Consider the following 16,867-nt stretch of genomic DNA (forward strand, 5'->3'; position numbering starts at 1 on the left):
CAAGTATCATAAAATACTTGGCTACCCTTGAATAACTGATGTGTCTTCCTCATGGACAAGTGGATTGTGTAACTGGATATGTTTCCCTTTTCACCTTGGCTGCCATGAGGCTTTGAGTCAAATCTGTGGCTCAACTTTAGTGCTTGTGTAGGAAACTGTGACCTGCATATCTGCATTCTAATTTATTCACTGGTCTGAACCTTTTATTTAAATTTGAGTTTTGTCTTTCTCTGACTTAATTATGATTTTCTACATTCTGTGTATAATTAATTGCACTAGGCACCTTGTTTGTGGAAAAAGCTAGGAAACCTAGTGGTCAATTTGCTTGTGATGACTATCTTATTCTAGTCCCTTACCTTCACTTAGGCAAGAGTTAAAACTTATACACACTTCCATGCTGATAAAAATATGTCTTGTTTATGAGTTCTCCAAGGTTTTATTATTACATGAGACAAATGAAACTAAAACAATGAATTATCTTCAAGGAAATTCTAATGTTATTGCAATGCTGCAGAATGTCAATCTTTTAACTTTGCTTTTTTTCTTCTGAGGGAGATGGATGGGAGAAGTAATGGTTGCCAAGTGTAAGTGAGAAACTTCGAGTCCCAAATTCTCCAGTCAAATCATTTTCTCACAATTTCTCTCTGTATTCTCTTCTAGTAGGCCAGAATATGTAGGATTCTTTGTTTTAAATTCCTTTTTACTTTGCATAATACTGATCTGATTATATTCACTAGTGTATATCTTTCCATGTAAATAAACACTTTAACTGAAGATACATGGAGGATTCTACAGCAGGATTCACTATCGTCTTAATACATCTTTTATATTTGCTAAGCTGAAGGCAGAAAGCTAATTGAGTACCATGACTATTCTTAGGCATTGTCATCAACACCAATGTGTCTGTGATTTAATATTTAAATACTGTAATTATCTTAAGAACAAGACAGTAAAGCTGCTTTGTAAATATAAGGTCAACACTTAAAATATACCACAGTTTTTGTAAACTTATTTTTTTATTTCTGCATTTCTTAATACACCAAGAACCTAAAAAAAAGGGAAATAGCTTAAGCTTATTTCCTACTTCAATGTCCACTTACTGGGTTACTATGTGCCAGGCACAGAGGGGAGACAGAGATTGAAGATACAGTTTTGTCAAGGAACTAACCAGGCTAGACCTGCACTGTCCAATGTGGTAGCCTCCAGTCATATGCGGCTATTTTAATTTAAATTAAATCTAAAATCCAGCTTCTCAGTCATACTGGTCACATTTTAAGAACTCAATAGCCACAACAGGCATTCAACAGTGCTCCGATGGAACCCAGCGCTCCTCCCCCAACACAGTGAACCACTGGGAGGGAGCCAGCCCTCTGCCGCTTGCTCACACGCCCTTGGCTCCCCAAGGTCCCACGGTAGCCTCATCTTGGTCCCCATCACGACCACTGCGTCTCCCTCGCAGGTGCGCCAGGACCAGCACCAGGACTCTGAGGCATCCATCAACTGCCAGGTCAACCTGGAGCTCTGCACCTCCTACATCTACCTGTTTGACCACGATGATGTGGCTTTGAAGAACTTTGCCAAATACTTCACCAATCTCATAAGGAGAAGGAACATGCTGAGAAATGGATAAAGCTACAGAACCAACAAGGTGGCCGAATCTTCCTTCAGGATATCGAGAAACCAGACGGTGATGACTGGGAGAGAGGCTGAATGCAATGGAGTGAGCATTACACTTGGAAAAAAGCATGAATCAGTCACTGCTGACACTGCACAAACTGGCCACTGATGAAAATGAGCCCCACTTGTGTGACTTCATTGAGAACGCAATACCAGAACGAGCAGGTGAAATCCATCAAGGAATTGGGTGACCATGTAACCAACTCTGGCAAATGGAAACCCCCAAATCTGGCGTGGCAGACTGTCTCTTTGACAAGCACACCCTGGGAGACAGTGGTAGAGAGAGCCAAGCATTCGGCTAACTTCCCCAATGCTATGGGGTGACTTTCCTGGTCACCAAGGCAGCGCATGCGTGGGGTTTCCTTTACCTTTTCTGTAAGTTGTACCAAAACATCCACTTGAGTTCTTTCATTTGTACCATTCTTTCAAAGAAATTTGGTAACCCTCACCCCCAAAAAAATAGCCACAGTAGCTACAGCATTGGACAATGCATGTATAGAACGATTCTATCACTGCAGAAAATTCTACTGGATTGTGTTAGTATAGAAGTCATGTGAGAATCAGATCAATAAGGTAGGGCAAGGTGATTTCAGACTGAGAAAGATCACGTGCACAAGAAAGACTTATGGGATGTGTTGATTCCTACTGCCAGAGACTCTCATCTGAGGGGTACCAGGGGAGTCTGTGGGTTTTTTTTTTTTTTTTTTTTTTTTTGGTTGGTTTTGTTTGTTTATTTGTTTGATACAGAGTCTCACTCGTTGCCCGGGCTAGAGTGCCGTGGCGTCAGCCTAGCTCACAGCAACCTCAAACTGCTGGCTCAAACAATTCTGCCTCAGCCTCCCGAGGAGCTGGGACTACAGGCATGAGTCACCATGCCCTGCTATTTTCTGTATATATTTTTAATTGTCCATATAATTTCTTTCCATTTTTTAGTAGAGACGGGGGATCTCACTCTTGCTCAGGCTGGTCTCGAAGTCCTGAGCTCAAACGATCCACCTGCCTCGGCCTCCCAGAGTGTTAGGATTACAGGCGTGAGCCACCGCGCCCGGCCTGGGAGTCTGTGTTTTAAAACTCAGGTGATTATGACACAGAAGGTGTGCAGACTACACTGAGAAAAATCATGTAGGCTAAGTGGGAATAGGCCAATAGAGTGATTCTGAGCTTCCTACCTAAATGGCACCTGGGTGCTTGAGCCAATTGAAATTTGATTTGGCAAGATAAGTGTACTGTGACTATATTTATACCTCAAGTGTTGTGGAACATTTTATACTTGTTTTATGTCTAAAGATATATCAAAGATTATAAGTGTCTTTAATTTGTTGTGTGCCTTTTGAATCCTTGAAAAACGTATATAATTGTTTCCATCAAGATAGGCTATGTTATGCAACAGTAAAAACCTCAAAATATCAGTATCTTTTTTCCAGAGGGAAAAGAGAGAACTATAGAGGGTCTCCCACTAACAATTAAATTCTCTAGGCCAAAAAAGACAGACATCATTTCTACTCAAAATTCAGGCCAGAACTAGTCTGAGCACCAACCTTAAGGAAGCCAGAAAGCGCAGTCCTGCCATGTGTCCAGAGGGGAAGCAGAGCCAGATACGAGTGAGCAGCACCAGCACTTTCCACAGTGATGGCAAAGGCACATGATCGTGCTGCAAGACAGAACAGACCTCCAGACACAGTGGAGGTGCTGAGTGGCAAAGACGTATAGGACTAGGATGAGTTTAGAAAAACCACTGGCTCAGAGAAAGAAGCCAGGATAAAATGACCAAGAACAGAATGCTGAGTTAGAGTGTTTTGTGGACAGACATCCTTGACTACCTACCTATCTCTTAGAGAGAGGGTTGATCCTAAAAGGGATCTTATCTGAGGCTTCGGTGCTTGAGGGGATGATGTAGGGCATTACAATACAGGCACAGACAAATCTGTGCATTGACGGTACTGTGCCAGGAAAGGATCAGGGACGCAGTAGCCTCAGGGGACCCCTGCCTCTGTCTGAACCCAGGGAGAGGAATGTTCAGCCCAATGCTGCCTGAAAGGCCCAGGCAGTGACCCTTGCACACCTTGGTAGAAGGAGAAAAGCAGTTCTGGGAGGAGCCATTTGATTACACTGATTGCAGTAGTCAGCTACTCTGGGTTTTTTGGTCTTGGTTTACTTTTCTTCATGCCATTGAATGCCCCTATATGACTGTGATTTTTCTACTGCCTGCACTTACCAGTGTGTGTATCATAGACTGTATAACTCTTCGTAAATATTCAGCAACTCACCTTGTAGAAGGATTTCACTCTCGCTCTAGTGAACTCAAGCATGACCATGTGAACACTAATTTTGACCAGCAAAATGTAAGCAAAACTAATGTGTATTCGTTATCGCTGAATCCTTTATGTCAGCATCGGTGCAGATTAGACCATTGAGATCCATTAGGCAATGGTGGATTAGAATGAAAGATAAGGGAGAAATGTCTGTTCCAAACTATGGAGTTAGAAGAACTGATAGGTGGGGCTTCTTGATTAAGGCGTGCAGGGGAAGGTATTTTAGATTCTCAGGCTTGTTTAGATGTGCAGGCAAGGAAATTCTGTTCCAGTTTGATGGAAGGAGAGTAAAATCAAAGACTGGAGAAATATTTCTAAAATCTATGACGGAAAAAGGGTTAAGGCAAATAATCCAAAAGAAAAAATGAGCAAAGGAACTAAACAAGCATTGCATAAAATGGAAAATGCAAATTTTCAAAAAATATTCAAAGGTGTTCAACTTCACTTGTCCTGAGGGAAATTCAAATCAGATGGGAGTGTGAATTTTTACAGCTTTCTTGGAAAGTAATCTGATAGTATCTACTAAAATTTAAAATATACTTACCCATAGATCCTCTTAAGAGTCTATTCTCAGTGGGAGCTAAGCTACATGTATGCAGGGACATACAGAGTGGTACGATGGACATTGGAGACACAGAAGGGGGAGGGTAGGAGGAGGGGGAGGGAAGAAAAACTACCTGATGAGTGCAGTGTACACTATTCTGGTGACAGATGCACTGAAAACCCAAACGTCACCACTATACAATTCATCCTTGTAATCAAAAACCACTTGTACCCCTAAATCTAACAAAATAAAAAAATTTATAATTAAAAAAAAGCCACCAAGTTTTTCTAATGAATAAAAAAAGTCTATTCTCTCCTCCCCACAAAAAATTCCAATATATAAAATACATAACACACACAAGGATGTTTATTGCAGCACTATTTGCAATAATAAACTGGAAACAACTAGGATGTCCATCAATAGGGAAATGGATAAATGAATCATGAAACAGCCATACTATGGAATATTATTCAGTTATTTAAAGGAATGACATCTATAGATATTGGCCTGAAAAGATGTAATTGATACGTTATTAAGAGAAAAAAAAGGTAGTTGCAGAGCACTGTAGAGAACAAAATGACAAATTTATAAAAAATAAGAGGAAAATTTTGTCTTATGCATTAGTTTTCGATGGCTGCTATAACAAATTACCACAAACTTGGTGGTTTAAAACAATGCACATTTACTCTCTCACGGTTCTGGAGGCCAGAAATACAAAGTCTAAGCTTTACTGGACTGAAATCAAGGTGTCAGCCAGGCCACACTTTCTCCAGAGACAGTAGGGAAGAATCCGTTCCTTCCCTCTTCCAGCTTCTCGTGGCTGCCAGCATTCCTTGGCTTGGGGCCGCATCACTCCAATCTTTGCTATTGATGACACATTGCCTTTTCCTCTTCTGTGTCAAATCTCCCTCTGCCTCTTTATTACAAGGATGCTTATGGTTGCATTTAGGACCCACTAGGATAATCTTCCCATTTCAAGATCCTTAATCACATCTGCAATGACCCTTTTTCCACAGAAGGTAATATTCACAGGTTCCAGAGATTAGGACCTGGACGTCTTTAGGGGCATTATTCAGCCTACCACAATATGTGTATACATGTTTATGAATTTAGGGACTGATGGAAAAACATATATACCAAATTGTTAGCATTAGTTTCTTCAAGATGGAAGTGATTGGGAAAGGAGAGGGAAACTGTTAACTTTTTTTCCAAACACTTTGATTGACTTGTTAACAAATAATAAGGTTGAAAATTCAAAAACAAAAGAAGAGAAGAAATTTCAGGTAAAATCAGATAAATACAAACAAAAAGCAGAAGTGGAAATATTAATTTCAGATGTGGCAGAATTCAAAGCCAACAGCATTATACAAAAAAAGGATATTTTGTAATGATAAAAAGCCCAGTAAATGAATAAGATATAGTTATTATAAAAAATTATATATCAAGTAGTTTAGTAGCAAAATACATAAGGCAAAAACTTTTTAAAAATACAAGATTTTCATAAAACTGTAATTTTATTACAATCCTTTAATATGTGTTTCTTAAATTTTGATGTACCAAATAGACCAATAATAATTAGGCTGTGGAGGATTTTAATTAAGTCCTCAACTACCTTGATTTAATAGTTTAAATAGAAGTTAGTATCCTGTAACAGAAGATACATACCATTCTTGTCCAAGGAACATTCACAAAAATCAATCATATTATTGTTCGCAAAGAAAATTTTAAAACAGTAAATTTCAAAAAGAAGAAATGATCAGCAGCCATCTTGTGACTGTGGAAAAAATAAAAATAATAGTAATAGAGAAAAGAAAAATGAAATGATAGTTTACGTTCTGTAGCCACAATGCAATACAACTAGAATTAATATCAAAAGATTGATTGCAAAATAAAATTTATCTTCTTAGAAAAAATAGAAACTGAAATTATTAAAAAATTTTTAAAAAATTATAAAAGAATGGCAATGGACAACTCAAAAGTTGTCTTATGTGACCAAAACAGTTCTCAGAGAAAAAAATATTTTCAATATACTTTTGAGATTAAAAAATGTTGTAAATAATTGAATTAATCATTCCACGTAACAAGTTAGAAGAAAGAACAAAAGAAACTAAGAAACTGGAGGTGTACCAGTCAGTTATGGCCACAAAAATGGTGCATAACAAACACACAAAACCTCAGCGGCATGCAGCAATAAGCACGTAATTCTTGCTCATGCAGATCAGCTGAGGTCATTCTGCTTCAGCCTGTGGGACACTCAGGATGGTTCTGCTCCATGTGTCCCATTCTGGAGTCCAGGTGGGAAGGGCAGGGCCTCACTGGAGCATGTTTTTCTCATGGTGATGGCAGCAACACAAGAGCACAAGTCCAGCCACACAAGTACATATCCAGGTGTGCCCAGGTCACATCAGCTGACAGCCTCGGATCCCGGCACTCTCCTTCTCATGCACTCCACTGTCATCACTTTGGCCTCTTTGCTATTCCCTCTGCCTAGAATGCTCTTCCCCGGGCTATTCCTTCACTTGGCTTACTACCCGACTTTTTTCAGGTTTCCACTTCACTGTCACTCATCAATGAGGTCTTCTCTGACCAACCTGTATAAAATAGCGACTTTACCTGCATTCCATCTTTCTCCACGGCAGCACTAATTGGCATGTGACTTATATATGCACACATACATGTATACTTGTTTACTGTTTTCTCCACTGGAATGTAAGCTCTGTAAAGTTAGAACTTTGATTTATTCACTGCTGTGTCCCCAGCGCCTTCAGTAGAAACTAGCACATAGTAAAACCTAAATAAAAACTGATTAAATAAACAAGAAATCATTTCATACTAATCAGATTGCAAAAAAGTAAAGCTTGATCCTTCTTGTTGATAAATTTGCAGAGCAACTTGAACTCTTACTAGATGTGTACACTACAATAGTATAACCACTGTTGCAGGGACTGCTCATTTACTTCCAATATCAGTTCTCCCTTTCTCCCGTAGTAATTGAATCCACAATTTTTAGTAGAGCATTTAGTCACCCAGAATAAAGACTACATATTCCAGAGTCTCTCACAGCTAGGTGTGATCAGGTAACTAAGTTCTGGCCAATAGGATATGCTTGGAAATTTCTTCCTCTTCTTCCTTCTTGCTGGCTGGAATGTGTATGTGATGATTGAACTTTGAACATCCATATTGCACTAAAGATGAAGACCATCATGATGAAATGTTGCCATGTTAAAAAAAAAAAAAAAAAGATGAAAACCATATGCTAAGAACAGTGGAGCAGCAAGATAGAAGTCTGGTGGGTCACTGATGACCTTGTGAAGCCACCCTTCCACCCTTGCACTGCCTATCTCTAGACTTATTTTATGTAAGAGAGAAATACATTGCAATTTTTTAAGGCCACTGTTATTTTGGACTTAGTATAACCTGCAGCTAAACCTAATCCTCATAGGTAAATCGCCTTGGAGAATAATTTGGCATTATCTAGTGAAGCTGAAAATGCCATGTACCAAGACCTGGAAATATCACTGCTGATTGTAACTCCTAGACGCAACCCTAGAAATAGTTCTCTCACGTCTATTCACTTTTACAAACATGTTCAAAGTACTGTTGCTTCTAATAAGAAAAATAAGAAAAGTCTTAAATATCTAGTAACAGAAGAATGGATAAATAGTGGTATATTTATATGACAGTATACAACTGGGGATATGAATTAACTAGAGTATACATATCAACATGGATTAACCTGACAATATAATGTTGAGTAAAAAAAAAAAAAAGCAAGCTGTATATGATACTTTTTATAAAAGAAAAACACACTTCATTTTGATCTTAACCTAAACTGTTCCTCTTACTTGGTTTCTTTTTCCCTATTTATGGTTGCTTCTTTTTTAGGAAACCTTTTGTTTTTTACTGAAGCCTAATATTTATACAGTAAAGTGCACAAATAATCATTATGCAGCTTGTTGGATTTTCACAAAGCAAGCCCAGGGCAGGAAATAGCACATTACCTGCATCCCAGAGGCCTCCTATTGTACTGAAGAGAAGGACTTCCATCAGTGGTTGGAGGAGAGTCACTCTGTGTGTCTCCTGCACTAGCAGCTGTCCCCAAACCAACAGCGTCACTAACTGTAGAATGAAACCAATACTGGAGTTCAGAGTAAAGAGACAGAAAGAGCCTGTCTATAATGGTGACAATTGTAGTTTAAATTGTGTTAACCAAAATTGAAATGTACTTTCCCTTTCTGCCCCAGTTACACTAGCATTTAATTTTCTCATTATTTAAATCTGATGGAATTGAATTCTGTTTCTTCCAGTCAAAAGCATTCTATCTGATACAAACAGGTTAAAATCTATCATTATTTTATTTCAATGATTTAGATTAGAACATGAAATAGCTAACATGTATTTCTTTTCAATTTTATTCAAAATTTACTAAGCCAGATATCTTTTTCTTTCACTCAATGACTACTATTAAGGAAATAATAACAGATAACACTGACTACTTATTTACATGCCTGAAACTATTCTAAGCATTTTTACCTGTATTAACTTATTTCACATCCTCAATAATCCTATGCGGTATAGACTGTTATTATCACCATTATATACATGAGGTTTAACCACAGCCCATTTCAAGAAACGGGAAAAGGAATACCCTAGGACTGTCCATTACAGTAGCCACTAGTCACCTGTGGCGACTGAGCACTTGGAATATGGTATGAGTGTAATGCTGTACATAGCAGACTTCAAAGACTTTTTACAAATAAAAGAATATAAAATATTTCATTAGTAAGTATATTATAATGGCTGGTTGTGGTGGCTCATGCCTCTAATCCCACTTTGGGAGGCCAAGGTGGGAAGATTGCTTGAGGCCAGGAGTTTGAGACTAGCCAGGCAACATAATGAGACCCTGTCTCTACAAAAAAATTTAAAAATTAGCTGGGCATGGTGGCATACACCTGTAGTCCCAGTTACTCGGGAGGCTGAGGCAGGAGGATCCCTTGAGCCCAGGAGTTCGAGGTTATAGTGAGCTGTGATCATGCCACTGCACTCCAGCCTGGGGGGCAAAGCGAGACCCTGTCTCTAAAAAAAAATTTTTTTTTTTTATAAAAAATAAGTATATTATATTGATTACCTGTTGCAAATATTTTGGTTATAGTATGTTAAAACATATTATGAAAATTAATTTTGCTTATTTCTTTTTATATTTTTATGTGGCTCCTAGAAAAATTTTCAATTACATATGTGGCTCACATTGCATTTCTCTTGGCTGGTGCCCCTCTAGGGCAGTGGCTCTCACAGTGTGGTCCTGGACCAGCAGCACCAGCATCTCTTACGGACTTGGTAAGAAATGCAAGTTTCTATGAAATCAGAAACTCTGAAATCAAATCTATTGAATCAGACCTACTGAACCAGAAACCCTGGGGGTGAGGCCCAGAAATCTGTTTTCACAAGACCTCTCTTTGTGATTCTTTTTTTTTCTAAGAGCTTTATTGGAATATATGTCACCTTAAAAGTGTACAGTTTAATGTTTTTCATATATCCACAGAGTTGTGTAAACATCACCACAATCTAATTTAAAACATTTTCATCGTCACAAAAAGAAATCCCATTCCCACTGCCAGTCACTCTTCATTCCCCACACCACCAGCCCCACCCCACCCCAGGCAGCAACGAATCAATCTACTTTCTGACTCTACAGAGTTGCCTAGTCTAGACACTTACTACAAAGGGAATCGTACAATATTCAATCCTTTGTGACTGTCTTCTTTCACTGAGCAGGATGTTTTCTTCCATGCATTCCAGTATGCTAAAGTCTGAGAACCACTGCCTTAGGGTAGAGATGGAAAGGAAGCAATCAGTCATAGAGAGTATGAAAAACCAAGGGTATGAGAAAGGAAGAATGCCCCGATCATGAGATAGAGAAAAGGAATGGAACCAGAAGGACATAAATAGCAAAAGGTGAAAGGCAGTTTTTCCATGCATGAAAATAAGCTACCAGCCTTGTTCACAAAGTTTAAGAAGACTGACATGGAGTCCAAATATAATTGCATATTAATTATATTTACGTTTTTGCTATGTTTATGTTATAGCTTTAATCTTCTTATCTCCTTAAATAATTATTATCAAAGAGGTGATAGTTAAAGCCATGAAAGCAGATGAAATTGCCAAAGGAGGAAGAGACTATACAGAAAGAAAAGGCTGGTGCTGAGGGCAGAATATTAAGAGAATGTCTACGGCACAGTTTACAAGATGGTTCACACTCACACTCATTTTCTCTCTTGAATCTAGCAATATCCCTGAGAGGAAGTAAAGTGAGTGTCACAGTCTTAACTCCATAGTTAAAACATGATTTGTCACGTAGATATCATTTGCTCAGGGTCTCACATTTAGTGGTTGAGTCAAGGTTTGCAACTTGGTCTTCTGCCTCAAGTCTGCTCGTTTTCTTTTCTACTCAGCATTTCTCGTCTCATCTGTATTTAAAGGAGGAGGAGGAAACGGAGACAGAAGGAAGAGTCAAGAACATAGGATTAGAACTAGATGGGTACAGTTTCATGGAAGCAATGGGAGGAGTGTTTTGCTTTTTTGTTTATTTTTAACTATTATGGTACCCATAATAGTTGCATATATTTATATGGTATATGTGATATTTTGATAGAGGTATATAACATGTATTAATCAAATCTGGGTAATTGGGCTACCATTACCTCAGGCATTTATCATTTCCTTGTGTTAGGAACATTCTGATTCCACTCTTATAGTTATTTTAAAGTATACCCTAACTTGTTGATTATAGTCACTTTATTGTGCTATCAAATATTGTTCCTCCTATCCAACTATATTTTGGCACCCGTTAACCATCCTCACTTTATATCCCCAATACCCTTCCCAGCCTCTGGTAACCATCATTCTACTCTCTGTATCCATGAGATCAATTCTTGTAATATTGAGCTCCCACATATGAGTGAGAACATGCCAGATTTGTCTTTCTGTGCTTGGCTTATTTCACTTAACATGATGTTCTCCAGTTCCATCCACGTTGCTGCAAATGACAGGATTTCATTCTTTTTAAGGCTGGATAATATTCCTTTGTGTATATGTACCACATTTTCTTTATCCATTCATCCATTGATGGACACTTAGGTTGATTCCAAATCTTGGCTATTGTGAATAGTGCTGCAATAAACATTAGAGTGCAGATAACTTTTTCCTATACTAATTTCCTTTGTTTTGGATATATTCCTAGCAGTGGGATTGCTGGGTCATTTGGTAGTTCTATTTTTAGTTTTTTTTTAGGAACCTCTATACTGTTCTCCATAGTGGTTGCACAGTTTACATTTCCACCAACAGTGTACAAAGGTTCCCCTTTCAAACAGAGAAGTGTTTCAAGGGAAGCCACATTATTTGTTCCCTTGAATTAAAAAAAAATTCTCTTTAATGAGCAGACTGTGTTCTTTACTGAGTGACCAATCATATTCTGTAGCAAAGAGGTATCAACATGAACAACCTGGGGAGAACATGCTCTATCTTGGTTCTAACCTACAAAGTGTTTCTCTTTTTCCATTTATGATAGTTTCCTTTAAAAAAAACTTTTATTTTTAATTGAAGGTTAACAGATATACAGTAAGGTGCACAAATAATCATACAGCTTTGGATTTTCACAAAGCCTACCCAGTTCAAGAAATAGAACACTGCCAGCATCCCAGAAACCCCCTATGCTCCCTTCTGGTGACTGCCTTTTTCTCCTCCCCCGAAATATTTTTCAGACTTCTAATAATAATTGATTATTTTCAGAAGTGGGCCTCCTGCAGTGGGTAGCCTATGTGTTACTAGAAAACTCACGAGTTGACTTATGTTCCACAGGAATGTCTGTAAGACCTTCCATTTACCAAAACAGTAAAAAGAGTGTTAATGATGAGGACAGCAGCACCATGGAGAGGTCAGCGGTGACTCTGTACTCTGCAGAGCTGGCGGTAGGAGATACTGCCACAGTACTGAGCTGCCTGCTAGTAATGGGGATGAAAAGTCCCAAAATAATAGAGGCCATGCACTTAACCTGCAGAAACAAGGTGCTTGACTATGTGCAATTCATTTATACACTAAAAAAAAAAGAAAAGAAAAGAAAAGAAAGAAACAAGGTGGGTGCAGTTATCATAATGAGCAGTGAGGTCGGGGTGGCAGTTGGTGAGGGGGGAAGACCATCTGGAGAAGCTATGGAGAAGGTTAATAGAACACGGACTCCCCAGGGGGAAGTAGATGGAGCCAACGAAAATATTTCTCAGTCTGTACAATCAAAAAAATCTATGATGAATAGTAGAAACTCTGAGGGCCATTGACCCAATATTTTAAAACATCACAATTTCTTGCCCAGTTTCTAGACATGAACCTGTTTTTAGACCCAGAATCCACTGACTGAATGAGAGGCCAAGTTGCCAGAAAGAATAACCCTGTCAAACCACAGCAAGCATATCACTAATGATTTCCCCTAGTCCTCCCTAGAGGGACCACAGTCATTTACTAGGGTAACCATACACTAGTAACCATACCCAGTAGTTTGAAGACTATTGGACAGAAGGTTCAAGCTGTCCTTGATACCTAGAAACCCAAAGCACCATCATAGCCCCCCTGCTAGAGGAGGGGCTTGGGGGCTTAGGTAACATATGAAGTCCTGGCCCAGGGCCAGCTCACATCCCCAGCCAGGGGTCATTTCACCCACCTCTGGCTGTATAATCAGAACTGACACACTTTATGTTTGACAGAACTCCCATATTGGTTCCTTAGCCTGTAGGGTATGCCACATAGAAACCGCTGAAGCACCCTCACTCTGGCCATGATAGTAAATCAAAAAGCAATATCTCATCTTGGGAGGAATGGCAGAGATCAATGCGAGCCTTAAAGACCTAAAGGAAGCAGGGGTGGTGAACACCATCATATCTCCATATCACTCAGCAGTCTGGCCTACATAAACACCAAGTCAATCCTGGAGGATGATGGCATTCTACCTCAAACTCAATAAGTAGTTGCCCAGTTGCAGATGTTCTACCAGATGTGCTGTCTTTGTTAAAGCAGATTAACACAGTTTTAGTTACATAGTATGCAGCCTTTGATCTGATGGATGCATTTTTCCAGAAGACCAGAGTGAGTCTGCATTTTCATGGGACAAACAACAGAATATATTTACCATCTTGTTCCAAGGCTATGGTAACTCTTTCACCTGTGCCATAGTTTGAAGTGACCTAGACCACTTGGACATTCTTCATGTCCATTCATCGATACAATGGATGACACTATGTTTATTTATTAATTGGATAAGCAAGAAACTGTGAATATATTTGAAGTCTTAGTAAGACACAGGAACTCGAAAAAGCATGGATAAACCATATGAAGATTCAGAGACCCAACACCTCACTGATGTGTTTATGAGTCCCAGGGTCTACAGCATGCCAGATCATCCCCTCCAACGCAGAGGACAAATTATCAAACTTTACACCTCCCATCACGAAGGATGCACAACATCTGGAAAGCCTCTTTGGAGTATGGGGGCAGCATATTTCACACTTGGGAATACTACTCTGACTCATTTATTGAGTGCCACATAAGGATGCCAGCTGAATTGAGCCCAAAGTAGGAAATGGCTATGTAGCAGATAAAGGCAGCAGTGCAAGAGCCTCGCCACTTGGGTCAAAATGATCCAGCAGACCTTATGGTATTTGAAGTAGCTGTGATGGGAATGCTATGTGGAGTTTATGGCAAGCCCTGGGAGAATCACAATGTAGACCTCTAGGATTCTGGAGCAAGGCTATGCCATTTGCAGCAGATGATTATATCCTATTCAAAACAAAACCAAAAACCCGATGGTGTTCCTGAAGTGTTCCTGGACACCGGTAAAGGTAGAACACCTGACCAAGAGAAAGCAAGTGGCCATGTGGCCAGAACTGCCCACTGTGAGCTGAGATTGGTCAGACCCATGAAGTCATAACATCCAGTGGACCCAGCATTAAGCTATCATAAAATGGAAATGGTACATTCTGGAGGAACTACAAGCAGGGAGCACTTGTTGTAAGCTATATGGGCATGACTCTCATGTCATCCAACACAGTTGCATCAATACTTCTTCCTCAGCTTTTACCTATGGCCATACGGGGTGGGGACAGGAGGTTCATGACCAGCTGACATGAGAGGAAAAAGGATGAGGTTGGTTCATGGATGGGTCAAATTAGTATGTGGGTACAAGCCAAAGTGGACTGGTGCTGCCACTCAGGGGTGGCCCTAAATATTAGTAGTGAGTGGCAATCATCCTAATGGGCAGAGTTAGTGTGCAATGTTGTGTGGAAAAGGAATGCTACAAGGTAAAAATATATACAGAGTCAAGAGCAGTGACTAATACCTTGACTGGTTGATCAGGGACTAAAAGGGAAAGACTGAATGATTAGGGACAAGATGGAGTGGGAAAGAAGAATGAAATGGATCTATAACTGTGAGCATGAAGTATGAAGTGTTGGTATTGCATGGCCACCAGAGAGCACCCACCGGAGAAGAAGACAGAAAACTTGGTGGGTTCATACCAGCCAGACTCTGTCATCACCCACCAGGGTTGGGAAGATGGACAACACAAATCAACTGGTCACAGAGGCAGAGATGAAAGCCAGGCATGAGCCCAACAGCATTGGCTCCCACTTGCCAAGCCAATCAAGCTACTGCCACTCAACCCCATTGACCTATCAGCAGCAGAGACTAGTGCTGCACCCCTGATGTGACACCATATCCTGAGGAAACCAATCAGCCACTTGGTGGCAAGTTGGCTTCACTGCCCTTTCCACCTCTTAGGGGCAGTAATTCATCTTGATTGGAATCAACATATATTCTGGGTATGTGCTTGCATTTCTGACCACAGGGCCTCAGCCAGCATCAGTGTCCAAAGGCCTAAAGATTGGTCTACCAGCACAAGATTTCACAAAATGTCTCATCAGACCCAGAAGCCCATCTCATAGAAAGGAGATGTAGTTATGGGTACATGAGCATGGAATCCACTGAGCCTATCACAGAGGCTGCTGGTCTTTTGAAGGTAGACGTGAGATGCTATCTTGGAAACCATACTCTGTGATGATGAAGTGCTGTCCTCTAGGACATATTATAAATCCTAAATAAATGATCATTATTATTTTTGGGGGGGTGAGATTGTTGGGGAAACTCATTTCCCATGCTCAGGGACCAAATGATCATTATTTTTTTTTTATTTGAAACAGTTTTATTTATTTAATTTTTTTGTGCAAAATGTATCAGGTGTGTGCTATTTTAGAATATATATGTGCATACATATATGTAAACATATATATGTATATATCAATAGAGAGAGAAAAATTAATACATAAATGATATCATGACTTGGAACATTGAAAGAATTTGCTCTACTGATAATTTTCTACTAATAAACATTTTGTTATCTCATAGAAGAATGTTCATTTTTTTTTTTCACTTCTTCAAATTCACTGTACTTTTCTGGTCCTAAAATAAGAATTTTTTTTTTTTTTTTTAGTTGAAACTTACAACTGGTCTTTCCAATACATGACTTTTCTGGCTTCCGAAAAGTCCTCCTCATAAAAGCTGTTTTCCCAATAGATATTATACATGGGTTCAGAAACCAAGGGGTAGGCCGGGCGCGGTGGCTCACGCCTGTAATCCTAGCACTCTGGGAGGCCGAGGTGGGCGGATCGTTTGAGCTCAGGAGTTCGAGACCAGCCTGAGCAAGAGCGAGACCCCACCTCTACTAAAAATAGAAAGAAATTATATGGACAGCTAAAAATATATATAGAAAAAATTAGCCGGGCATGGTGGCGCATGCCTGTAGTCCCAGCTACTCGGGAGGCTGAGACAGGAGGATCGCTTGAGCTCAGGAGTTTGAGGTTGCTGTGAGCTAGGCTGACGCCACGGCACTCACTCTAGCCTGGGCAACAGAGTGAGACTCTGTCTCAAAAAAAAAAAAAAAAAAAAACAAAACAAACAAAACAGAAACCAAGGGGTAGAAATGAGTGGATCTATATGAGTAGCCGCCTTACCACCATTGCTCCAGGTTATCCACTCAGATCATTTATGTTTCCTACCCCCACAACTCTAGGCTGACGTGGGAGGATCGCTTGAGCCCAGGAGTTTGAGTCTAGCCTGGGCAACATAGCAAGACTCTGTCTCTAAACAAACAAAAGTAGTAGAATCATTAGTTAATTCCATTTAATCTTTCTCTTATAATAAGTATCTCTAGAAAAAGAGACTGATCAGAATCCTCCAGGAATGGCTCCCAGATGTATTATACTTTATTGTATAAAGTAAGTGGATACGAGTGGTG

This window comes from Eulemur rufifrons, chromosome 15 (genome assembly GCF_041146395.1).
Source record: "Eulemur rufifrons isolate Redbay chromosome 15, OSU_ERuf_1, whole genome shotgun sequence".
Taxonomy (NCBI): Eukaryota; Metazoa; Chordata; class Mammalia; order Primates; family Lemuridae; genus Eulemur; species Eulemur rufifrons.